Source organism: Narcine bancroftii, chromosome 3 (genome assembly GCF_036971445.1).
Source record: "Narcine bancroftii isolate sNarBan1 chromosome 3, sNarBan1.hap1, whole genome shotgun sequence".
NCBI classification, from domain to species: Eukaryota; Metazoa; Chordata; class Chondrichthyes; order Torpediniformes; family Narcinidae; genus Narcine; species Narcine bancroftii.
Window position 1 is genome coordinate 91,876,944 of NC_091471.1, and position 25,250 is coordinate 91,902,193.

Below are 25,250 nucleotides of genomic sequence, written 5' to 3' on the forward strand. Positions count from 1 at the left end.
GCCTTGCCATTAGTTCTCCACTCACTCAAGCAGATTCAAGCAATTGGGAGATTCACTTATCCAGCAGTTGGTAGATGCCAGATACCAGGGGTTTTACTGTACCATCATTGACCCTCATTGTTACCACAAAAATCTGAATACCATGCTTTATTTTCAACAAATCTGTGCCAACTGTCCCTTTTATCCAAAAGGTGAATAACTACACCAGGTTATTTCCAAGTGACCTCTCTGCTTCAATGCTAAACATAGATTAATTTTAATTAACATGAAAGTAGTTAATATAAATTCAGACCATTACCACCACAATTAATAGAAGGTCACTATTTACAAAATGATAGAGAAAATAAGGAATTATCGATCAATTGCCTGACATCAGAAGTGGGGAAATTGCAAGAATCAATAATTAAGGAAGTGACAACAAAAAGACAGGAAAATATCAATATGGTTGGGTAAAGTCAACAGGGAAATTATATTTGACCAACCCATTAATGACTTTTGAGACTTTAATGAGCAGAATAATGAAACCAGTTGATGTGGTTAATTTAGATAGCACTGTACAATGCTAAACAAAATTAAAGCACAAAGAATTGGATGTAATAATTATTATTAAAGTCATAAAGTTGTACTGCCCTTTGAACCACCTTGTCCATGGTGACATGATACATGCCTGCCTGGTCCCATTTATATGTGTTTCGCCCAGGCAGACACTTTTCCTATAAATGTAGCAGTCTAAAGGTACTTTCAGTTGGCCACAATACCCGACTGTAAAGCCGCACGTTGTGCTCCTGTGCAGCTGTATTGTGGCCATCTGAAATGGGAGTACCCGGCCAGGAGGTCTACTCACCTAACCCTTCTCTAGTAGGTCTAAAATCCTGCTTGGTGTATCCTCCTTGGCAGCTGTAAGCTGCCGGGCTGACGTCGTCAGCCATCAACTCTGTCCTGTATACTGCAGTGATATCGTACTTTATAATATCAGATTAATCAATTTGAACTTGTTATTTGGAAGTAAAAACACAAAGGTGGAGAAGCACACCTGGTCAAATGGTGTCCTTTGTGTGGCAGGGGTGGCAAGGGTGGGAATGCATGATCGACAGTGGGCTTGAGCCCTTCATCAAGGTATCAATTCCAGGCCTCACAGTTTGGCCCCTGCAGGGATCTCAGGTACCTACACAGCACTGACTACTGCTCTCTCCATTTCTCCTTCAAGTATGCATTGATGAAGGGCTCAAGCCCGAAACGTCGGTTGTGTATTTTTGCCCTTTGCTACATGGAGAACACTCTTGACCTGCTGAGTGAACTGGTGATCATTCATCAAAACGAACTTGGCTGGACTAACCATCTCAATGGCAGGAGGTGGTGTTAAACTGTGCAAAGTTGACTTCTAATTGGTTTAGTTAGTGTTTCTCCATCAATCATAAATAGCCCTGCAGGATTGGATGTACCTCCCCCAATAGACATAACCATGGGAGCCAATGACGCCCCCCATCATCTCAAAGGTTGCCATGGATATTGTCTATGAGTGGACTTTTGTAAACCGCACTGCATGGGACAAGCAAACATGTTGTACAGTTACACTGGTTGCAGTAAGGGTGGGCGTCTCATCATCTCTGGGGAAAGGGGGCAAGGAATCCTGCAGATGGCAAACAAGAGCCACTGATAATAGAACAGTTTCCAACCCAAAGTCACGTAAATAAAAAGTCAGAAGTCAGAAGGAAAGGAATCTCAAACCATGTCGTAAAAAGAGAACTGTGCCTTGGTCTTAAACTGTGGAGAACTCAAAGTGGTAACCAAGTGATCTTTTTTCAACTGTTTAGTGACACTTTTGTATCGTTCTAGAGAGATGTGAATACACGGAGTAACTTGGGGAGGAGTGTGGAGATTGGCTGGTGCATTCAGCCCACTGCTTCTTTGATGTACGTGCATACCTTCCGTCCGACGTGCCTGGTTGAATGTCCAGCCAGAGAGACTCTCGTCGCTGCCAGTGGGGACACTTTACTCCCCCCCACCATTGTTGCCAGTCTCATCACGGGTTTGTCAGCACAGCATTTGTGCTGCCTTCCTCTCCACTACAGTGCTGCCAGTCCAACCTAACCTTGCTCCACTTTCTCTTCTGTCCTCCATGCTCCAGATTCTGTTGTTCCACATCAGCCCGACGCGCTGCAATGACATCAAGGCAGTGTGGGTGGGACTAGACCACTGTCCCGAGGAGCCGACGTTCGCTAGTAAATGGCTATCAGTCAGCTGGCATGTTCAAGTGGCCATCTAAACGTGCCAGCTGCACTCCCCAAGTCATGACTGCTGGAGCATGATCTTCGTGCGAAAACCTGAAAAAGTTATAAATGTCTTTTAAATCTTCCCTTTTCTCGAGATTCCCTCCATTTTTAGATGCACCCACTTTGGCAAAAGGTCTTTGACTATTTACATCAGTGATTTTCAAACTTCCCCCCCCAAACCAACATCCCTATGCCATGAGTGCTCTGTGATTGGTAAGGGATTGCTTAAGGTGGTATGTGAGTGGGAAGGGAAGGTTGAGAATCACTGCTCTAGACCCAATTGTTACAGAAATATTTTGCTTGAGGAAAGTTGTCATTGGCCCATTTCCTTTGGAGTTATGAAACCGTGCACATAATGAGTCAATTAGGTATGATTTAAACTGTGGGTTTCAAACTTTTTCTTTAAACCTAGATACCACCTTAAGCAATCCTTTACTAATCACAGAGCTCTTATGGCATAGGGGTTGTTTAACGTGGAATGTGAGCTTAGTGGGACAGTTTTAAAACCACTGATTTACATTATCTCTGTCCCTCATGATTTTATAAACTTCTATTTGGCCTCCCATTCACCTCCTATGCTTCCGAAGAGGAAAGTCCTAGTCTATCCAGCTTCTCCTTACAATTCATAACCCACAGTACTTGAAACATTCTTGTGAATCTTGTTGGTCCCCTTTCCAGCTTAATTATATATTTCTTATAACTGGGTGACCAAAACTGCACACAATATTCCAAATGCCATCCCACCAACATCCTGTACATTTGCAACATGATGTATCTTCTGTTATACTCAGTGCCATGATTGATGAAAGAAAGGGTACCAAGCATCTCCCTCACAACTCTTTCTACCTATATTACCATTTTCATGGAACTATGCATCTGTCTGCCATGTCTCTTCATTCTCCAACATTCCCAAGATCCTACCATTTCACTGTGAAAGTCATACCCTAGTTTAACCTACCAGAGTGCAGTACCTCGCACTTCCCTGAGTTAATCAGTTTCTTCGTCCACTTTCCCAGTTCATCTAGTTCCCGTTGTAATTCTAGATAGCCTTCTTCACTGTCCACTGTACCACAATTTTTGTTTCATATTCAAACTTAGTAAGCATGCCAAACTAAACTGTCATTCAAGATGACAAACTGTTGTGGATCCAGCAGCAATCCCTGTGGCACACTACTGATCACAGACAGCCAGTCTGAGAAAAAAATCTGCTACTACTAATTCTCTCTTACATCAAGCCAGTTATGCATCTGATTGGCCTGATCACTCTAGATCCCAAGTGATTTGACCTTCCGGACCAACCTACAATGTGGGACTTGGTAAAAGACCCTTCCTCAGACATACAGATGGCTAATAATCAGCCTGCCTTCATCAATCTTCTTGGTCAACTCCTCAAAACCTCAATCAAGCTCATGAGACACAATTTCCCATACCCAAAGCCTCAGTGCCTGTGCTTAACCAGTCCTTAAATTTAATTGACAAAAGTATTTTTTTGGTTGTGAGACAATACTCAATGCAGTGTTGACGGGATTGGTTTTGAAGCCTCCAATTTTCACACCTACATCTTTCTTTCTTTCTTTGGCTTGGCTTCGCGGACGAAGATTTATGAATGGGGTAAAAGTCCACGTCAGCTGCAGGCTCGTTTGTGGCTGACAAGTCCAATGCGGGACAGGCAGACACGGTTGCAGCGGCTGCAGGGGAAAATTGGTTGGTTGGGGCTGGGTGTTGGGTTTTTCCTCCTTTGCCTTTTGTCAGTGAGGTGGGCTCTGCGGTCTTCTTCAAAGGAGGTTGCTGCCCGCCAAACTGTGAGGCGCCAAGATGCACGGTTTGAGGCGATGTCAGCCCACTGGCGTTGGTCAATGTGGCAGGCACCAAGAGATTTCTTTAGGCAGTCCTTGTACCTTTTCTTTGGTGCACCTCTGTCACGGTGGCCAGTGGAGAGCTCGCCATATAACACGATCTTGGGAAGGCGATGGTCCTCCATTCTGGAGATGTGACCCACCCAGCGCAGCTGGATCTTCAGCAGCGTGGACTCGATGCCGTCAACCTCTGCCATCTCGAGTACTTCGACGTTAGGGATGAAAGCGCTCCAATGGAAGTTGAGGATGGAGTGGAGACAACGCTGGTGGAAGCGTTCTAGGAGCCGTAGGTGATGCCGGTAGAGGACCCATGATTCGGAGCCGAATAGGAGTGTGGGTATGACAACGGCTCTGTATACGCTTATCTTTGTGAGGTTTTTCAGTTGGTTGTTTTTCCAGACTCTTTTGTGTAGTCTTCCAAAGGCGCTATTTGCCTTGGCGATCATTGTCGATCCTTGCATCTGATGAAATGGTGCAGCCGAGATAGGTAAACTGGTTGACCGTTTCGAGTTTTGTATGCCCGATGGAGATGTGGGGGGGCTGGTAGTCATGGTGGGGAGCTGGCTGATGGAGGACCTCAGTTTTCTTCAGGCTGACTTCCAGGCCAAACATTTTGGCAGTTTCCGCAAAGCAGGACGTCAAGCGCTGAAGAGCTGGCTCTGAATGGGGAACTAAAGTGGCATCGTCTGCAAAGAGTAGTTTACGGACAAGTTTCTCTTGTGTCTTGGTGTGAGCTTGCAGGCGCCTCAGATTGAAGAGACTGCCATCCGTGCGGTACTGGATGTAAACAGCGTCTTCATTGTTGGGGTCTTTCATGGCTTGGTTCAGCATCATGCTGAAGAAGATTGAAAAGAGGGTTGGTGCGAGAACACAGCCTTGCTTCATGCCATTGTTAATGGAGAAGGGTTCATGCCAAACTGCATGAGTTTTTCAAGCTTTGTTGGGACCAAGGAAAACTGCCTCAGGACCTTCGTGATGCCACCATCATCACCCTGTACAAAAACAAAGGCGAGAAATCAGACTGCTCAAACTACAGGGGAATCACGTTGCTCTCCATTGCAGGCAAAATCTTCGCTAGGATTCTACTAAATAGAATAATATCTAGTGTCGCCGAGAATATTCTCCCAGAATCACAGTGCGGCTTTCGCGCAAACAGAGGAACTACTGACATGGTCTTTGCCCTCAGACAGCTCCAAGAAAAGTGCAGAGAACAAAACAAAGGACTCTACATCACCTTTGTTGACCTCACCAAAGCCTTCGACACCGTGAGCAGGAAAGGGCTTTGGCAAATACTAGAGCGCATCGGATGTCCCCCAAAGTTCCTCAACATGATTATCCAACTGCACGAAAACCAACAAGGTCGGGTCAGATACAGCAATGAGCTCTCTGAACCCTTCACACCTACATACGTGACTTGGATGAGGGCGCTTGTGTAATATGTCCAAGTTTGCTGAAGATATAAAGCAAGTAGCTGTGTAGATAAAAAGAGGCTGAGCCAAGGACTCACAGATGTAATATAATGTGGAACAATGTGCAGTCATTCAGTTTGCAGAGAAAATAAAAATGCAGAACAGTGTATTTAAATGGTGAAAGATTGTAAGATGTTGATATTCAGAGGAGCCTAGGAATAATATACATAAATCACTGAAAGATTCAACAAGCAATTAAGAATTCAAATGATATGTTGGACTTTTATCATGAGATGTTTAGAGAATCAAAATAGAGGTTTATTGAAATTATGCAGAAGTTTAATGAGTATCCAGCTGGAATATCATATGTGATATCTCTCCTTAATGAAGGATATTCTTCTGATAAAGGGAGTATGGCATAAGTTGAAGCACAAAAGCTGGTGTGTTTGGAGGAACCCAGCATGCTTCACAGCGGCCATAGGACGTTTCGGGCCTGAGCCCTTCTTCAAGGGCAAAAGCAATCAATCACCTGACTTAAAAGGCTTGGGAGAAGGAAAGAAAGAGAAGGGGAGGAGCCCAGATATGGATAGGAGGACAGGAGAGGAAAGTTGAGGATTGTTTGGGGAGGGATGTGGCTCTGTGAGTGCAGAGCTGGAGGAAAGGAGACAGAAAGAGAGAGAGAGAGAGAGAGAGAGAGAGAGAGAGAGAGAGAGAGAGAGAAAGAGAGAGAGAAAGAGAGAGAGAGAGAGAGGGGGAAGAGAAATAGGGATAGAAGGGAATCTGCAGGGGTCATCTACTACATCCGGTTCTCCTGTTGTGGTCTCCTCTATATCAGAGAGACTGGATGCAGACTGGAAGATCATTTCATCAAGCTCTATCCACCGCAATAGTGAAGTTTTCCCACTGAAAACCAATTTCAATTCCCCCACCCCATTCCCATAGTGGCATGACTGGCCATGGTCTCAAGCACTGCCAGATTGGGTCCACCTGTAAAGTGGGGGAACAACATATTCTGGATGGCATTAACATCGACTTTTCTGGTTTCCATTCGCCTTCCATTGCCTTCTTTCTCCTTTCTTCTCACTCTATCTGTCTCTCTCTTTCTCTCCCTTTCAAGTTTTCCCGTTTCCTTTCCTTCAGCTCTGTATTCACAGAGCTGCTCCTCTCACGATCAATTCTCACCTTTACTCTCCTGTCCTATCTTCGTCCAATTATCACTCTTTGTTGATCTGTGCTTCTCCCCCTTTCTCCCCAGCCTTTTAATTCAGGAATCCACCTGCTTTTTGCCTTGAAGAAGGGCTCAGGCCCGAATCATCAATTATATAACTTTACCTCCTATGGACGCTGTGACACCTGCAGAATTCCTCCAGTATTTCTATGTTTTGGTATGGCGTAGGTTCATAATAATGGCGGATATTCAGAGAAGATTAACGACAGTAGTCTCATATGATCAATCTTGATGAAAGGTTTCAACCTGAAACGTCAAGAAAAATCATTATCCCCCTCAGATCCTGCTCAACCTGCCAAGATTCTCCAGCAGGTTGTTTTTAGCTGCAGGCTGATATTAGAAGAATGAATGATGATCCTCATGCTTCTAAATTCATCCAGAGCTTGACGGTGGAGAAACAGAATTGTTGTTTCCCTTGGCTGAAATGTCTGGAATCAAGAATCAGAGGCTCAAAATCAGGGTCAGCTATTCAGGGCAGAGATGAGAAGAAATTTCCTCACCAAGGTCATGATGAATCTTTGAAATACTGCCCCCAAGGCTTGCTGATCGAGTGCATTCAAGAAATGAATAGATTTCTGGATATTAGAGAAATTGCCGAGGGTTTATCGTGGTTGAGTTAAAAAAATTATTAACTATATCCTTAGCAGAGGGACTCCGTGGCCTGTTCCTGCTTCTATTTCTTAAATTGTGTTCCATATATGAGCAATTCAAATTATAATTTATTATGTTTCATTATTAATACTGTTGGTAATCAAATATTCTTTAACAAAATATTTATTTTTCATTGGTAATAAACCCTACTTCATTAAAATAAGGTCTTAAATCTTGGAAATAACAGCTGTTCTGGATGTTTAAATTATTTTAACTGTTGCTAAAGCAGATGGTCAGAACTGGTAAATGTGTTCCTTTGATGAGGGAAATGAACAGTTGCTGTAAAAGGTATTGCTCAAGACAATACACTTAACTCATTTGCATATTTTAACAATTGTATTCAAGTACTACAGTGTTTCAATTCATTGCCTGTCACAAGTATACCCACTGTTTAATAACAATGGCAGATGTTGCAAGTACAAATGATTCCAAGAAATGGTGAGTCCCTGTGAGAAATTGTACCTCAGAGGAAAAGCCTGTTTGTTCTGACAGCAAGATCCAAATTAGCTTCAGCACTAGTCTCTGGAAATAAATACCCCATTTAGTCACATCTCTATTAATTGGTATCTGACTTTTAAAATATGGTCTGAAACTCTCCATGTACATTCTTGTTCTCTCTTGTCCGCAGTTTTGCCTTCCACTGATATGGCAGGTAACCATTCAATGCTAGATAACACAGAGCACGGTAAGGCACTGAATAGGGGACTGTAAAGCTAATCACCAAGAGATGGCTCCCTGACAGAGTTAGTTAGCCGTGAAACCCTGAAGGGCATAATGGCCAGACGGATTGAGCAGTAATCTGTGAGTGAACGAGCACAAGGAAAAACTCATTTGGCCTCATCTTCACTTATCTAGGAGTTGTTGATGTATCTGTCTGTGAGAGTAATGAGGTGCGATTGGGTTGCCTGGTCTTTTATTATATCAAGTTCAGGGAAGATATCATGAAGCATACAAAAATATGATAGGGCTAGATAGTTTGGTAAGTAAAAAAAATAACAATTGGTTGCTTGAAATAAAAGCAGGAAATGCTGAAAACACTCAACATATCAGGCAGCAGATATGGAAAGAGAAAAAGTTAACATTTTTTATAGAGTTATACAGCACATAACAACCTCTTGGCCTAACTTGTTCATGCCAACCAAGTTGGCTGGACTCATGTGCCTGCATTTCATCCATGACCTTTTTCACCCTTCCATCTGTCAAAATGTCTTTTGCACATCAAAATCTTTACCGGCTTCTATCACTTCCTCGGTCAGCTCATTCCATGTATGGGCCATCCTTTGAGTAACGAAGTTTCCCCTCAGATGCTTTTGAGATTTCAAAGCCTAGGCCCCCTAGTTCTAGAAAAATATACCTTGGAAAAAAGACTGTGACCATCTAGTCTCTCATGGTTTTAAAAGCCTCTATAATGTGACTCTTCAGCTCCTACTCCCTGGGAAAAGGTCTCAGACTATTCATTAGAAACAGGGAAAAGAGGAAACAGGGTTGCTTCAGTGGTAGAAAAGGTGAGGGAGGAACAAGTAGAACAATGGAAATAGGATAGGCTCAGTCCAATCATGCTTTAATGTATCAATTTGAATTAGGTTTGTTGTCTATTTTATGTGTTTCTGACAACAAAACTGTGGGACATACCCAGCAGCACAGAGGTGGGGGTGGAACAGAATAAAAATATTGACAAGCAAAAATAGTCAGTCCCAAACAGACAGAAAGAGAAAAACTAGATATTGTGCCTAAAATCTGCAATTTGCCCCCACAGAAGGTTGTTTTGGCCTCAGTGGAATGGAGAAGGAAGGCATAGAGAGATAGGTCAGATTTGGGGTGGGATGAAGAATTAAAGAGGCAGGCAGCAGGAGGCTCAGGGTTACTATTGCAGACTGAACATCACATCCCACAAATCCAGCACCCAATCTGTTTTTTGTTTCTCCTATGTTGAGGAGAAAACATTGCGAATAGCTTGATGCACCATCAATCACTCAGGAGACTATTGTGGAGAAATCAATAGGCTTTAATTCACTTGAGAAATAGCATATCCCTACTGTTCAGTTGTCCTGCACTGAGTTACAGGGGGCTGTGGATCAGTCACCTTTATAAAGGAGCCTGTGGGGAGGAGCCACAGGTACAACCAGCCAATAAGGATGCTTGACCAAATAATTATACATTACAGTGGTTTACCACATTCACCCCTTGTTTTTGAAAAGACTCCTGTGGGGTGAAGTGGAACTTACAAAGTTACAAGTTTGTAATTTAAAAGTCATGACTTCAGCCTTTCAGTTGGTCTGGTCGTTCGCTAGGACCTTCGTAGTGTCGTTTGCGACTGCAGCAGAGTCCTGGACGATCCCAGGTGCCTGTTCATATTCATCATTATTGTGCTGGTGGGTGGGCGTCATTCCTGGTGTATCCTCCGCCATGGCAGAGGCGGACTCCCAGAGGTCAGGTGCATCATGTACGTTTTAATGGTGAGGAGGGTGTGGGATGATGAGCAGTGGTCTCCGGGGCCCCTGAGGGAGGGAGCCAAGTCCCTGATGGAAATGGTGTCCTCATGTCTGTCTGAATATGCCACATAGGCATTTTGGGGGTTGGCATGGAGGAGGCGGATCCTTCTGACCAATGGGTCAGACCTATGATTCCTCACATGCCTCCAGAGCAGGACAGGGCCCCGGGTAAGACACAGCCATTCTGATAGTGTGGTACCTGTCACAGATTTCCTGTGGAAGGAAAACATATATTCATGTGGTATAGCATTAGTGGGGTGCACAGCAGGGATCTGGTAGAATGGACAACCTCCTGCCAGCAGGAAACTGGGAGGCCTTTGGACCACAAGGCCAGGAGGACTGCCGTCCAGCCCGTAGTATTCTCCCTCTCCAATTGCCTGTTACCCCGAGTGTTGTAACTCGTGGTCCTGCTCATGGCAATGGCTCTGGCCAACAGGTACCGGTGCAGCTTGTCACTCATAAAGGAAGGCCCCCAGTTGCTGGGGAAGACAAACTGGGTGAAGAAACTGCACAGGGCCTTGATGACTGTGACAGCAGTCATGTCCAGGCAGGGGATGGCAAATGGAAAGCAGAAGTATTCGTCGTTGATGTTAAAGAAGTATGTTACAGTCAGTGGAGGGCAGGGGTCCTTTAAAGTTGACACTGAGTTGCTCGAAGGGGCAAGTGGCTTTAATGAGTTGTGCCCTGTCTGGCCAGTAGAAATGGGGCTTGCACTCAGCACAGACCTGGCAGTTCTTGGTCCTGATCCTGATCTCGTCAATGGAGTACAGCAGGTTGTGCCCTTTAACAAAGTGAAAGAACCTGGTGACTCTGGGATGACAGAGATCATTATGGAGGTTTTGCAGTCGGTCGATCTGAGCTCTGGCACAAGTCCCACGGGACAGTGCATTTGGCAGTTAATTAAGTTTCCCCGGCCGGTACAGGAAGTCATAGTTATAGGTGGATAATTCTATTCTCCAACACAGTATTTTATCATTTTTGATTTTGCTCCAGTGCTTATTGTAGAACATGAACACGAAAGCATGTTGATCAATCAGCAAGATGAATTTCTTACTGGCCAGCTAATGGTGCCAGTGCCGCACTGCCTCGGCAATTACTTGGGCCTCTTTTTAACTGAGGAGTGTCAAATCTTGGGGCCCTGCAGGGTATGTGAAAAAAATGTGCCAGCCTGATTAAGGGTGGCTGCCAGGGCGAAGTCTGATGCATCGCTATCCACCTGAAAAGAGGTGTGAATTCATCCACAACATAGATTGTGACCTTGACACTGTCAGGCTTGATGCAGTTGAAGGCTGCACAAGCCTTCTCTAACCATATAATAGTTACAGCATGGAAACAGGCTATCTCTGCCAAAGGGAACGACATAGTTTTGATAAGAGGGCGGGCCTTGTCTGCTTATTTGTGGACCCAATGTCTATAATAAGAAAAAACCCAAGGCACCTCTTCAGGGCCTTGAGGCTGTTTGGGAGGGGAAGCTCCAAGAGTCGTCTCATGCGGTCTGGGTCTGTGCCAATTTCACCATTCTCCATGAGACAGTCAAGGAAGGCCAAGCAAGTTGTGCGAAACACAAACTTGGCCTTGTTGTACATCAGATTAAGGAGCTTGGCTGTCTCAAGAAATCTGTGGATATTGGAATCATGGTCCTGTAGGTTGTGGCCTCAGATGGTAACGTTATCGAGATATGGGAAAGTGGCCCGCAACTGCTGGATGACCAAGATGGCACTCATGATGCCAAAGGAAACCCACAGGAAATGGTGGAGGTGGCCATCCACCTTGAACGCCGTATACTAGGGGTCCTCTGAGCGAATGGGCAGCTGATGATATGCCAACTTTAGGTCGATGGTCGAAAAGACCCGATACTGGGAAATTTGGTTGACCATGTCGGCAATTCATGGAAAGGGGTATGTGTCCATTTGAATGTATCTATTAATCGTCTGACTGTAGTCGATGACCACTCTGTTCTTTTCCCCATTCCTCACTACCACTACCTGCGCTCTTCAAGGGCAGTTGCTGGCTTCAATAACCCCTTCCTTAAGTAAGCTCTGTACATCTGCCCGGATGAAGGTCCTGTCCCTGGGGCTGCACCATCTGCTTTTAATGGCGATGGGCATGCAGTCAGGGGTGAGGTTGGCGAATAGCGAAGGACAGGACACTTTAAGTGTGGAGAGACCACAAATCATGCATGGTGAGTAGTTTGGTTGGTGGACATGTACGGCAGGGGGGTGGCTATTGAATTGTAAGGGGTCGATGGGGGCATCAAATGCCATCGTCATGGCTTTAAGGTGACATTGAAAGTCAAGCCCCAACAGTACAGCAGTGCAGAGCTGCAACATTATCATGAGTCTAAAGTTGTCATATACAGTATCCTGCACTGTTAAATCACAATACAGAAACCCTAAATATCTGCTGTATATGACTTGGATGCCAAGGAGATGTTCTGGTTCAATGGCTTTACTGTGAGGGAGAGGCCCTGCACTGTGTCTGGATTTATAAAAATTTTTGTGTTCCTGCTATTGAACAAGCAACTTGCCACATGGCTACTCACCTTGTTTGTCCATCATTAACCTGCTGAGTTGATGCAAACTCTCCTGGTTGAGGGTGATGGAGGCTAGAGTCGGGTGGTTGCACCTCACTGCAGTAGAAGATGATGGCGTCCAAGATGGCAGTCCCCAGGGCTCGCATGTGGAGTTGACAGATCCAAAAGATGATGCCCATGGTGGTGGCCTCCACATCCCACATGTGGTGCAACTGGGTCCTGAAGATGGTGCCCCCCATGGATCGCATGTGGCACTTCTGGCCCCAGGTGATGGCAGTGCTTTGGAAGATGACCCCCACGATCTGCACGTGGCACTGCTAGGAAGGGGTTTGGGCATACACTTTGGCGTAGTGGCCCTTCTTTCTACAGCTGGAGAAGATTGAATCCTTCACTGGGAAATGTTTCCTCTGATGCATGTGCAGGCCGCAAAAGTAGCACTTTGGAGAACACCGCAGCTGTGGTCGGGTTGTTACCAGACCCAGTCGAGAGCATTGGGAGGACTTTCATGGAGCACTGCTGCTGTAATCTGGTTGTTAGTAGAGCGGGGAGGTGATGGCATGTCCCACGAGGTGGTTACATTGTCATTCGGGTAGGCCTTCATGTTCTCGAGGACTACCTCCAACATACCTGCCAGCTCGACTGCTCTCCACAGACTGAGTTTCCTTGCTCCAAAAGTCTCTGTCATATGTACTTTGACCTGATCCCTGCGATGTAGGTGTCCCAGATCAGGTCCTCTGTATAATCCACGGTGGACAAAGCTTTGCATTAACAGGCCCTGCCATATGCTCACAGGTCCCAAAGATATTCGGCCTTTGACTCACTGGGTTGTTGTTTTTGAGTCACTAGAAGGTGTCTAGCATAGAGAATGTTGATTTTATGCATGATTTGCCCTTTGAGAAGGTCCATGGCCTCCTGGTACATTGTGGTGTCCCTGATCATGGAGTACAAGGGATGCCAACCTGGAAGTGCAGTACTTGCAGTTTGTCAGTCACTGATGGCATGATGGTAGAAGAAGCCTGCAGGAATGCTTCAAAATGGTGCAGCCAGAGTTTGAAGCTGGTAGATGCCTCAGGCGATTGAGGGTTGATTTACAGTTTTTCTGGTTTGAGGATCTGCTCCATTGAAGAAAACTTCAAGTGAATTAAAATTATGCAACATCAATCACTCAGGAAACTATTGAGGAGCAGCCAATAGGCTGTCCTGCATTGAGTTGCAGGGGGCTGTGGAACAGTCACCTTTTTACAGGAACCTGTGGGGAGGAGCCACAAGTATAACTGGCCAATTGGCATGCTTGAGCAGATAATAATAGATTACAGTGGTTTACCACGCAGCTCATACAATTCATTAGATTGGAAGAAGGGTCACAATATAAATAAATCATTTAAGACCAAAATGAGGAAAAATACCACCATGCTAAGGGTGCTGCGCATCAGTAGTGGAATATTTGCTGAAGATTCAATAATCCTCAATTCCATTTGAAACTCCATGGGCTGAAAAATAGCAAATAATACTCATGTCACAAAAGTGTCAGGCAATGACATTTCCATCAAGAGTGAGTCTAACTACCTCCCCTTGACATTTGATGGGATTATAATTGCCAGATCTCGTAGAATCCTGGAGGTCATGGATATCTAAGAAACTCAACTGAACCTGCCACACACAAGACTAAGATAGGCTGGCTAACCGTTAGTAAATGACTCATACCCTGACATCTCAAGGCCTATCCTTCCATCATTTACGAGACACGTCAGCAGCTTGACAGAATGCTCCTCACTTGTCTGGATGAGTGCATCTCCAACAATCACAAAGCTCGACACCATTCAGGACATGGCAGCGCACTTGATGGGGATCCCATCACCCCCTATATGGCTATTCTCTCTATCTGCACAAGTATGTAACATCTGCCAAACATACCATATTGTCCTTTCTATCCCAGCTGATCTTCCAAAAAGAAACTTCCAAACAGGTGACCTCTACTACCAATAAGGACAAGGGAAGTAGATGACTGAGAACACCACCACTTGCAACTTTCCCTCCACATTATGGTCCATTTGAAAATACACCACTGTCAATTCATTGTCACTGGGTCTAAATATTGAAACTCCTAACCTATGTTAGCACCTCCACCAGTTCAGAGGCAGCTTCCTACCATCTTCTCAAAGAGCAATTAAGGATGGGCAATAAATGCTGTCCTGCCAGCACTGTCCAATTCCCAAAATGAACAAGTGAAGTATTCTGGTAAAAGGAGGTTTGAAGCAGTTTCATCTCACACACCAGCCAACTCCTTCCCTGGATCACTTTAGATTATAGACATCAGAATTTGATATAAAATTAAATGATTTTTGAACAGCCATTTTCCATTCAAACATGCAATTTTGTTGTCAGTGAAGAGTTTAGAGTTTTGCAAATAAATCAAAGTGTAACCCTCACTTTTCTTTCTATCATCAGATTCATGCTGGCTCAGTCACATATGCTTCAAATCATGATGAGGACATGTACGATCAAATGACTAATATTCATTTCATTTGTCAAAAGATACTGGGAACATTAAAAGAGACGTAGATGTCAAGTCAAGGCAAGGTTATTATCATCTGACTATACAAGAACAACCCAGCAAAACAGTGTTCTCTGCTCCTCAGTTAAAATCAACCAGGCATAACACACAACCAGATAAATAATACATATGCAGGACAAGTACTTTATTGATTAAAATAAATAAATATTACTTTGTTCCAATGAGAGTCTCGGATGATAAAAAGTGAGCAGTTCCATTGGTCATTCAGCATTCTCACTGCCCATGGGAAGAAGCTATTCCTCAGCCTGGTGCTGCTTCCTCGACAGGAGTAGCTGAAAGATGCTGTGTTACACTAGTTTATTTAAATAGTTTTTAAATAGTTCTTATCGATAACGGTGGCAGTATGTTTGTTCACCATCTTGTGGATTTGGCTGCGACTATTGGGAATATGTTGCTGGTAGACATGTTGGTGATGTAGCTTGTTGTGCTTCACCTAGCAACTGCTATGTTGATGTTTCGGTATCAATGGTTGTGGTCTCTTCACTTGATACCTCACTTGATATTGGTATTTGCTGGTATTAAAACTTTCTGCTTCATCACATCTTGTGTCTTCTGGCAGTGTTTGTACATGTTTGTTATAATGCTGCCGTCCTTCTTCTTGTGTGTCAGCCAGCCTTCTGGTTTCCTCCTGGTCTTCTGGAGAATATACTTTGCTTGGCAGAGTTGTTTTGTATCTCCTGCCATTTAGAAGTTCTGCCAGGAACCATGTCAGCCCTTAAAGGTGTTGCTCGTAATGATAGAAGAGCTAGGGATGGGTCTTCTTTTGTTTTGCGACATTTAACTAGTTTGCACTTGTCTTTCAATTAACCCATGACCTTTGGTGTAGTATGGGGATGATGTAGTGATAACAAACCCATACTCTGCAGCCAGCTTTCTGAATTCTTGTGACGTGAACTGTTCCATTGTCATATATTACTTGCTTAGGTATTCCTTGTTCAGCAAGGAGCGCTCTCATTTCTGAGGTGATAGTTGATGCTTTCAGGTCTTTCACCCTTTAGCCGAATGGAAACTTAGAGTAGTAACAGGCTACAATTAAATAACACTCTTGATTCACAGTGAACAAGTCTGTCCCCATTGTGTGCCATGGCCTGGCAGGTACTTCTGTGGAAATCATGTCCTCTTTTTGTTGTGTGTTTCTGTTGATCCTTTTAGATATCTTCCTCATCTGGATCTCATAATTGACAGAGATCACCTGCAAATCCTGGCAGCTATCCAGACCTAGAATTGCAGGTCCATCTGCATCTACCATGTAGAATGTACAGAGGATGTTCTTTCCCTTATGGCAGCCATTGATCTTAGCTCTCCCTAGCTGCTTGATCAAGGGTCCACCAACGGCCATTAATGTGACATTTGCAGTTTCCCATGCACGGTCTTTTGGATACCTTTTTATATATGTTCTCTGGGAACATCTGGTGGTAGAGTCCAAGTAAAAGGACGTTGCTTTATGATTCAGTATCCAGCTTCACCTTTAGGTTAAATATCGTAGGCTTGTTCTGGATTGTCCTCTGTATTTGGATCCTTTTGAGCAACTCACTTCCTTCTTTCATCTCACCCAACATCCAGTGAAGGTGTATGGGTACTATCTCCAGTATCTTGGTGTCAAAGTCCTCATTGTTGTTTCCTTTTATGTGGTGGATCATCTTCTTGTCTTTTCACTTCACTGGTATTATTTCTTTCTTCTTACCAGATTTACACATCTTCGCCCAGTAGTTTGCTTTATCACAGGCTCTACATTCAGAATTGAATGCAGTGCATTTGTTTCAGTCATCGAAGGGGTGCTGTCTGCCAAACTTCCTGCAGATCTTGGGGGTTTGCACTTTTGTGATTGTGTTCTTTATAGCATCAACCCCTCCTTCCCTTTGCTATAGGTGGGTCAGGATAGATAGGGTTTTTATTTGCATCCTCGTGGCTTCGAAGCCTCTGACTGTGTCTATAGCTTCGGCCAACTTCAAGCTATCCTTCCCTATAAGAGACTTTTGCACTTCAGGATGGGCACTCCCCCATATTAGTTGATCCTTAAATCTGCATTTTGCTGTATTCTAGTGAGGAAGTTATCAACAATTTCATCAGTCTTTTGCATTAAGCCTTGAAATTCATAGTGTTTAATTCTATGATTAGACCTGGGTTCAAGGTGAGAAGCAAACTTTGCAAATATCTGCTCAGGATCATTTTTCTCCACCTCTGTAAGTTCCCAACTATTAAATAAGTCAAGGCCTCGCTCCCCTGTCCAGAGAAGTATATAACTAACCTTCTTTTAAAATAGCTTTTGAATGCTAAATTGTACTACTGTTGAAACATTTTAAACGATTCAACAATGTCTTCAGCCTCCCCGTCCATCACTGGATGAACTGCTGTTGCTCCAGCCATTTTTTTCAGTAATGTTTTTTTCGCTTCTTCCCCTTCATAATCAATTATATGGCTTCATTCTTATTCCCTTATATGGCTGTCACCATGTTATGTCTCTGTGTTACTTGGGAGGCTTCTTAAATAATTTAAAGATGCAAGATTCAAACACCAAAGGAGGCTTTAGTTACTGATGCCTTTCACCATCTCAGGAAACAGTTCACACACACACACACACATTTACATATAAATATGCCTCACAGTGGTGCACTGCAGTTATTACAGTGAGTGTATTCTTAAGCGGTTACAAAAATAGTTCACATTATCCTGACTATATAACAGGGGATGGGACTTGGATGGGAGTGGGCAGCCGTGGTGTCGGGAACTCCATTGTGTGTGCAGCCGGGTTCGGAGTTTCGGTGAACTGCTGTGGCATTGGGGGCTCCATCATGTCTGTGCTGGGACCTGGGTGGGAGTGGGGGACCTGGGTGGGAGTGGGGGGTGGTGGGTGGCAAGACTTTGAGAACTGAGTCAGGTCTGTGGCCAGGGTCAGTGAGCGGCTTAGCATAGGGAGCTCTGTGGGGTCGCTGGCCATGGTAAGTATTCTGGTGAGTGACCGAGGCATGGGGGGCTCCATTGGGAGGACTGCCAAAGGATACAATCAGAAAACATCTGGGCTTCTGCCAAGGAATAAAGTAAGTACTTCATGTATTCCAAGAGACATATTCATCTAAATTCTAACTGATATTTAGTCAATGTACCATAAATGTGAATTATTTAAACGTTTCTGGCTGGATGGTATATTACATCAAATACATTGTATTCTGGGGGAAAAAAAATCATTCTAATCAGAGCCGAAGTGATAGGTTTTCAAATAAATGTTTCCATAGGTGGATAAACTGGCCAATAAAGGAAAACAGTCCAAGGTTTGCACCATGGTCTACCATCAGAAACACTCCATTAAAGTGGTTTATACCTTTAAAACTTCTAATTTATTAAAAGGAATGGGAAAAAAAAATCCAGACAGATCTTTATGGAGTCCTTACTCTCAACATTGCTCTGGAGAAGGTATAATGGCTTGAATTTCGCATTCAGTGAAGAGCAAAGAAATTTCCCCAAGATACTCAGGATAACTGGTAAATTAAACTAACAAAGTGCTTCATTAACAAAAGAACATTCAAAGTGAGACAAAGTATTTCATCTCCATTTGATACTTCTGACAGACAATTAATTCAAGACAGATAACAATATGGAAAATAGGTGGTTACTTAGTACAAAACTCCACTCAATATAACAGATTACACTTGTGGGCCTTCTTTAATAATGAAACTCAAATATAAATATTTCAGATCATTCTCCACATTTTTACTTTGGAACAAAGTCCAGATAGATTATCCTTCCTAACCCAGCCTGTTTTGTTTCCCCTCTGATCTGGGCCCTCTCCTGTAGGCCAAGGCCTCACATTTATGGTGTTTGTCAAATCATCATTGCATCCTATGACAGATTTTTAAAATGAATTGGCCTTCATTCTTACGGTGCCTTCAATTCTTAGCACCTCCATTATCATGTATTAATTTGACCAGCTCTCAGACTCTGTTGAGGTAAACCTTCATCAACCCCTTTCACTAGACTGCATTACTTTTAAATATGGCTGAGACACCTTATGGTAAACAGCAAAAAAATCCCCAAGCTAAACAATAATCTGAAAGTTGAGTTTCCAGCTAATATATATGTGATCCTGTTGTACATTGCTAACATATAGTGTATTGGTTTTAACTGCACCCCTTCAAGATTTAGCTTACTCCAGGAGGACTTTATTATAAGATCATAAGATATAGGAGCAGAAGTAGACAATTCAGCCTATTGAATCCAGTCTGCCATTCCAACATGAGCTGCTCCATTCCCCCACTCCCCATAATCCTTGATACCCTGACTATCCAGATACCTATCAATCTCTGCCTTAAATATACCCAATGACGTGGCCTTCACAATTGCCCGTGACAGCAAATTCCAGAGCTTCACCATTCTGTGGTGAAATAAATTCTTCTGCATCTCTGCTTAAATGGGCATCCTTCAATCCTGAAGTTGTGCCCTCTTGTCCTAGATACCCCTCCCATAGGGAGCAACTTTAATACATCGACTCTGTCCAGGCCCTCCAACATTCAAAATGCTTCTACGAGCTCCCCTTTTATTCTTCTGAACTCCAAGGAGTACAGTTCAAGAGCAATCAAACATTCCTCATTTGCTAATCCTCTTCATAGCAGGAATCATTCTTGTGAATCTTCTCTGAACCCCCTCCGATCCCACCACATCATTTCTTAAATAAGGACCCCAAAACTGTATACCGTACTCCACGTTAGGCCTCACCAGTGCCTTATAAAGCCTCAACATTGCATACCTGCTCTTGTATCCTATTCCTTTAGATATAAATGCCAACATTGTATTCATCTTCCTCACCACCTGAAGGTTCATCTTTCAGGAATAGTGCATGAGGACTCCCAAGGCCCTTGGCACCTCTGCATTTTTAATTTTCTCCCCATTCAAATAACAGTCTGTCCTTTTATTCCTTCTACTTTCAAACATTGCATTTAATTTGCTCTGTCTTTGCTCATTCTATCTACGTCTCTCTGGAGCCTTTCTGTTTCCTTATCACTACCTGCCCCTCCATCTATTTTGTATCATCTGGAAACTTAGCCACAAAGCCATTTTTTTTCCCCACAATCCAAATCATTGACATGCAATGTAAAAAGAAGTGGTCCCAACATTGACCCCTTGGGAAGAGCGCTGGTAATTGGTAGCCATCCAGAATAGGATCACTTTATTTTCACTCTCTGTTTCCCACTGATCAGCTATGCGAGTATCTTTCCTGTAATTCCATGGTCTCTCAGCTTATTAAAGCAGCCTCACATGTGGAACCTTGTCAAATGCCTTTGGCAAATCCAACCTCAGCTGCATCTTCCTTTGTCTTGCCTGCTTGTGGTTTCCTCAAAAAGATGCCAGTAAATTCATCAGGCAAGATATTCCTTGAATGAAAACATGCTGGCCTTTCTTGCCATGCACCTGTAGATGACATTGACACCAACAACTCTCCAACTACTGACGTTAAACTAATATGTCTCTATATCCTTACTGTGCCTCCTGCCCCTTGTATATAGTGGAGTGGCATTTACAATTTTACAGTCCTCCAGAATGAGAATTTATTGTCATGAACATGTCTCATGAAATTCATTGTTTTGGGGCACCATTACAGATACGAACATTACTATAAATTAACATTTTAAAATCATGATTAGTGCAAAAAGAAGAGAAAGTGAGACAGTGCTCTGTGTTTCATTGTCCATTAAGAAATCTGATGGCAGAGAGGAAGAAGTTGTTTCTGTACCATTGGGTGTTCACCTTCAAGCTCCTGAACCTCCTTCCTGATAGTGACAGTGTGAAGAGGGCATGACATGGGTGGTGCGGGTCTTGAGATACAGGCTACTTTCTTGACACACTTCTTGTAGATATGCTCATCGGCTGATGCCTATGATGGCGTTGGCCAAGTTCACAACTCTGTAGTCTTTTCCTGTCCTGTGCATTGACACCTCCATACCAGGCAGTGATGCAATCAGAATGCTCTCCACAATACACCTGTAGAAATTTTCCAGGGTCATTGAAGTCATGCTAGAATCCATTTATTATTGGAATATCATGACTACTGCCTCTCGGTATTCTCTTATAGCTACTTCCTTCAGACCCAAGGCAGCATTCCAACTGGTCTGGGAGACCTATCTACATAGACCGTTCAGCTTCACAAAGCACCTTCTCTCTGGTGATTATGACCACTCTCACCTTTCTTCCTTGATATCCTTGAAAGTCAGGTATACTGTAATGACTTCCACAATGAAAAATACTCAGTTGGTTCCTTTGTCATCTCCAATGTTACTTTCTATCAGTCTAATATCTACTCATCTTTTTTTAAAAATCTTAATATTCTTAAAAAGTTTTTAATATTAGAGTAAAACACAAAATTCTGCAAATGCAGTGATAGAATTAAAATCACATTGCTAGAAAAACTCAGCAAGTCAAACAGTTTACTTTATATAGCAATGATAAAGATTCATAACCAACGTTTCAAGCTGGAGCCTTTAATCAAGGTTAGAGAAAAATTTAGGCAGGCACCGGAATAAAATTGTTGGGGGGGGGGGGATGTGATGGACGGGGCGGGGGGGGGGGAACACAGCAAGAGGTAATAGGTAGATAAGGGAGAAAGGTGTTATGAGAGAAAATATTCAATAGGTCTCAAAATGCAATTTTGTAGTAAATGATTTTATTTATAAAAGATGGGCATGGATAAATGATAATGGAGATAACAGACACACACACATGCATAATTTATAGTGAGCGTGGGACAGTGGTAGCCGAAATATAGAACACGAGTACAATTTATGGACAAACACGGGGGGGGGGGGGGTGGTTGAAATCGCACTGGGTATGAAATACAAACACACAATGAACTAAGAACATACAACTATCAAGAATAAAACAATATGAATACTGCCCTCCTTTGAGTCAGTGCAGGCACGTCTCTATGCTACTAGGGACCAACCTTGTAACAGTGCACACGGACACATTGCCAACAATTTCTCCAGTGTCGTTCCACAGTTCTTGACCTGGAGTGAAGCAGGGTGGTCCCTTAAAGATGGCAAAGAGAGAGAACTGAGCACATGTGGTGCCCTTTATAGTGTTGGAGGGCTGGGGGTTCAGCCCAGGTAATTTACAGGGTGTATAGCTCAGTGCCATCACAGGCTAATCAATTACAACAGCTAATGGCCCAAGGTCAAGTACAGGAGGGCTGGACCCTCCAGCCCAGGTAATTTACAAGGATTCATTGGCTCGATGCTATCAGGTTTAAGTCAATTACAAAGGCACATAGCCCAAGGCCAAATACAAAGGAATTTAAATTAGCCAACAACAAAGTGTGCACTAAATGGGTGGAGAGGGATCAAACCTTGATTGGCAGGTGGTGTGTCTTCTTATCAGGTAGTGCGCAGTGTTCTCACATGACAGCCACGACCTTGCCTGCTTTTTGATCTCATAAAATATTATAAAATTCATGATGTAAAATATTGTAAAATATCCTTTTTGATATTATTTGCTAACTTTCTTTCAACATTCATTCTTTCCTTTCTAATATCCTCTGTAAGCTTTTAAAAACTTCCCAATCCTCTATTTTCCCATTAATTTTTGTTTCCTTCTATGACCTTTCTTTTTCTTTCCATTTTATTTTGGCTTTGACTTCTCTTGTCAGCTACATTGACATATTATTCCCAAGTCAAATAGAAAACATATTAACTTCTGTTGTACAATTATTTTTGCTTGGATATGTCACTTCCTTCTACTTTGTTTGGCTTAAGGTATGTTGTGTCCATTTAACATCCTGAATCTAATCCTGTGTCTGTCTCTGCACTGATAACCTTATCCACTGCTTTGGATTTGATGCCTTCTTCATTGTGCATTATTTCAGATTTATTTCACATACAACCCTGAGATACTTTATCCTGTGGGAAAGGCAGAATTACCACTTATTGGGAGTGCAAAAAAAATTGTACTCAATATACACATGTAAACAAATAATGAAATGTAAACAAACTGGCTGTGCAACAGAGAGAGAGAGAAAAATATCAATAAAGTTCAAAAGTAAGTGTCCTAAATGATTTAGTTTGTTGTTGAGGAATCTGATAGTGTAGAAACAGTTTTGTAATCCACCCTGATTTCCTATGCATGGTACAATCTGTTCATTATTTAAAATATCTAAATAGACTTTGTCACATTTTCTGCCAATGGTTTTGCACTTCACAACATGTACTTCTATTTGTTGCCTGTTTAAAACTTGTCACTTGGCTTTGGATTGCTCCACAGGCCTACATGGCAATCTGCACTTTTCTAGTAACAGTATGTAGCCTTTCCCTCAGGATTTGCCAATTCCACAAATAGCCTGACCTCTCAATAATACATCCTTCAAAACTGTGGAAAGTGCAGTGATTTGCCAACAATTAGAGTTCAGTTCGAAATTATAAGATTCTTGCTACTTTTAATTCACAAAAAATATCATTTCATTTACTAGTCAGATTGCAGTGTCCTTGTAGCACATTCAGACGTCTTTATAATTTGCTGCAATTCTCTACACTTCTGGCGAAAAGAGAGGCAATTGAATCTTTACTGGATTACCTTGCATTACCAATTTAATGTGTAATGTGGTCTTCTGTCCACCATCTTCATTATATCGAGAGGTCACTTGCATAGAAATCTAGTGCTTTGTGTGCCTTTATGTATTTATTCCAAAGGATCCTACTTGAATCACACAGTTCACACCATCAATGCACATCCAAGTATTATCTTGCATTCCAAGCACCGAGTCTGTTTCATAGTTTCAATAATCAGCTCCTCCAACACTCTACATCAGTGTTGCTCTCCAAAATACTTTAGAATAGTCAAGAATTTAAAATAACAAACTTTAAAAACAAAAGAACTGCAAAAACATGTTGTGTTTATTCCTTAAGTTGTAAGTCATTTTTCCAGGGCAACACAGCTGTACATTTCAATATTCCAATGGCCTATTTCCAAAAGAGAATCATACTTCCAGGTAACTGCAATACATTTCCTGGCCACTGCCAATACAATTTTAGGAAATTCTAATTAATATTTAGACAGAAACCACAATATTTCCCAAAATAAACAATTCTGGAATTAGAGGCAATTGTTCCCAAATAATTTGATTTAATAAAGTTTTTAAAGTTTCCACAAACAGGTTTCAATTTGAAACATGACTAGGTGGAATATAAAAAAGTACCTATTTCTTCGCCGCATCTGAAACACATATCAGAAAAATTAGGATTTAATTTATGTAATTTAAGATGTAGCTGATGCAAAATATTATATTGCACCAGCCTATATCTTACATTAATTGTGTTGGTCATACAGTCACAGCATAAGTTTGACCAGGTCTTATCATTAAATACTAATATTCAAGTCTGATTCCCATCTTTGCTTTGATCTATGTAACTCCCATTTAGGAGTACCAAATTGGATTAAAGAATACATAACCGATGTGAACTTCTTTGAGGTTCCTTTTCAAATTAGAATCTCCATCGCACTGCATTCAGGTATTGTCATAGTCTGATCTAATTTTTCTCTAAGAAAACCTCTTAATTGAAAGTAACAAAAGATTGCATTGTTATAAATATCATATTTATTTTTTAATTGTTCAAATAATATTAATTACCCTTGTATAAAACTATCTTATATATATCCAATCCCTTTATGGAACCATGTTTGTAGAATTAAATTATCCATAGTTAGAGGAATTAGTCTATTCTGAAACAAGGGAGTTTTTGGAGTAACTTTTTTATTGTACCAAATAATTATTCATTTTATACCAGATAGGAATAAATACAACATGTTTTTGCAGGTATGGAATGCTTACTTACAAAATGCAGGGTTGAATACTTAATAAATAAGATGCTTATTCTATTTATTTTTCTTCTCTCTATTTTTCTTCCTTTTATTGAAATTTAGATAAAAATAACTGGGCCTCTTCGTTGAATTGGATTGAGATAGCTCCTTCTCTTTTTCTCTTTTCTCTCTTTTTTCTTTCTCTTGTTTCCTTCTCTTTTTTTCCTTTTTCACCTTTTTTTATTTTCCATTAGGGGTTTTGTTTGGGGGAGGCGAGATAGGGAGTCATATTTGGAACATGTATTAATGATTCACATTTAATTGCTTATATGTGATGATAATTTGCTATTGCTTGTTGATAAAAATCAAAAATAAAATATTAAAAAAAAAACAAAAGAACTTAAACATTTCCTTTGTCCACAATTGTCATCTTCTTTTCTTATTAGATTCCAGTAC

The 25,250-nt window shown here is 42.2% G+C and overlaps 1 long non-coding RNA gene across 1 annotated transcript in view; it reads left to right on the top strand.

Moving 5' to 3' along the window:
- The first annotated feature begins 1,589 nt into the window (after positions 1 to 1,589).
- LOC138756165 (uncharacterized) overlaps positions 1,590 to 25,250 on the top strand; it is a 25,606-nt gene continuing 1,945 nt past the window's right edge. The window contains exon 1 of the long non-coding RNA XR_011352816.1: positions 1,590 to 1,783. This is a non-coding gene — a long non-coding RNA (uncharacterized lncRNA). The remainder of the gene's footprint in view (positions 1,784 to 25,250) is intronic.